The sequence below is a fragment of the Dama dama genome, chromosome 7 (assembly GCF_033118175.1).
Source record: "Dama dama isolate Ldn47 chromosome 7, ASM3311817v1, whole genome shotgun sequence".
In the NCBI taxonomy this organism is placed as follows: Eukaryota; Metazoa; Chordata; class Mammalia; order Artiodactyla; family Cervidae; genus Dama; species Dama dama.
Genome location: NC_083687.1, coordinates 34,271,638 through 34,274,094, shown reverse-complemented (window position 1 = coordinate 34,274,094; position 2,457 = coordinate 34,271,638).

The window sequence follows — 2,457 nt, the reverse complement described above, 5'->3', positions numbered from 1 at the left end:
ACCTCCCTGAGATGATAACATCTTTCACCAACTATCCTCTCTCTTTCTCCCCATCTGCCAAGTTTCTTGCTACCCTTCTTTCTCCTCTCAGTTCTCTAACTTTATTCTTCCCCCATGCCATCTGGCTTTTCCCACCAATCCACTAGGACAAAGACCATCAGTAGCTTCCACACTGTGAAGGGTAACGAGCAGTTGTCAGTCCTTATTTCATTACTACCTTGACCTCATTATTACACCCAGTACTGCTGCCTACCCCCTTCTTGAAACTTTACTATTCTCTAGAAATCTGAGAATGAAATACATACTCTCCTGGGTCTCCACTGCACTCTGCTTTTGTTTTGTTCTAGCTCTTTGGTTTGGTTTGTTTTTCTCCTTCTTTTCTACCTGACCTTAAATGCCCCTGTTTTCCAGGCTCCCTTACCTTACTGACCTCATTACAGAGACTGTCTGCCTCATTCATTTGTTTCCAGACAGCAAAACCTCAAGTAGAAGGGGGGGATTTGCTGTGAGGATCCAGCAAATCTCAAAGAACCCTTCTTCTCATGTCAGGATAGGGGAAAACACATGTCCCACTTCTTGTGTTTCCATGGCATACAAGAGAAGGGAAAAAGACTAATCTGAACAACCAGATACTGGCATTTACAGGATCAAGTTCATGAGTGGGCAAGACCACCGAGGAATGGTCCAGTGATGAGGGGAGGCCTGGGGTCCTTTTCTAGCCTACTGGCTGGACTCAGAATCCCCTCCGCAAGACCAGTAATATCTCTGCAGACACACTGGGATGTGTGAGTCCTCCAGCAGAAATCTAGGATGGAAGACTAAGGACCCTGCATATATACGCCTCTGTCCTCAGACATGTTCTGCAATCTGGCTTTTATCAAAAAAAGTCTATACTGGGATTTATAGAGTACTTGTACTGAGTAATAAAATCGTTCTTTCTCCCCTTTTCCAAGGAGGTCCTTATGTGTATGCCCCATTTGCTAGAACCTAAAGAACTCTCTCCCCGAATAGTATCAGTGAAACTTGAATTCATTCTAAGACTGTGAGCATTCTAGATTATGAGCTCCAAAAGTCAAGCAGTATCTTTTTTTTATTTCCCATATATGGAAAGAAGAACCTAGGCCAGGGGCACCCTGTAAATTTTAATAATACTGGTTCAACAAACAGATCCTCAGAATATTCCCTTCTTAGAAGTATTAACTAGTTTGCTTCTGTAACCAAATCCATATGTCTTTTTCATCCTGCTTCCATTTCCCCTTCCTACAAAACACTAAAGCGTCACTTCCATCTCCTTTTCTCATTCCTGGGAGAAAGTCACATAAATATCAAACATTTTGAAATTTCAGGAAAACAAATAAATATGGGATAACATTTGCTCATCAATGTTAATGGCATCCCTGCCAGTAGAGAAGAATCATGCTAATGTAATTGCTTCACTTGAATTAGTTTAACGTCTCAGTTTGTACAAGATGTAAGAGAAAATGTATGGAGGAACATTAGAGGTCAGCTATTTGTTGTTCTGTTCATAGTCTGAGCAAACAGCTATATCCCAGTGGTGAAAACAGGACTCCAAAGGAGCAAGCATTGTTGCTTTTCCTAACGATTCCTGTGCAATCCTGCTGTTAGATTGTTCTCCTTTTCTGGACCTAGGAGAAAACCAAGATGGAGGGAGTTATTTTTATTTTTATTTTTTTATTTTTTAGCTATTTTTTATTTTTATTTTATTTTATTTTTTAGCTATTTTTTATTTTTATTTTTTAGCTATTCTTGATTTGTATGTAATAGATTGCATACAAATAGGTTTTTATTTTTTTATTTTTTAGCTATTTTTTATTTTATTTTTATTTTTTTATTTTTTAGCTATTTTTTATTTTTATTTTTTAGCTATTCTTGATTTGTATGTAATAGGTTGCTCTTGATCTCCCCTTGATTAATTTCAGCTGAGGCCTTCCCATCAGATATAAACCCAAATTATTAGCCTCATAACTGGCCAGACAACTCTGCCATTCCACAGCTCTCAGTCATTTAAAAAAATCTATTTCAAAAACCCACTCTCAAGTTGATCCCAATCCTTTAAGTGTCAAGGCGTTTAGTCTGCACCCTTAAAGGAAAACATCTATGGTCTTCCTACCACAAAGGACTCACAGTTGAGCTAAACACGCACAGGGCAACTTTGGACTGAGTGCTGGAGATAGAAAATCAAGGAAGGGAAATTCCCTGGCAGTCCAGTGGTTAAGACTCCTCACTTTCACTGCCAAGGGCATTGGTTCAATCCCTGGTCAGGGAACTAAGATCCCACTAAATGCAGCCAAAAAAAGAAACAAACAAAGAAGGCACATCCCCTGATTTTCAGGAGATCACAGCCTAGTGAAGGAGACAGACATCTAATCGGAAAATGTCAGCAAAGTTTGACAAGTGACCAACCTCTCCACCTTGGCTCCAGAATTCCTCCTGCAA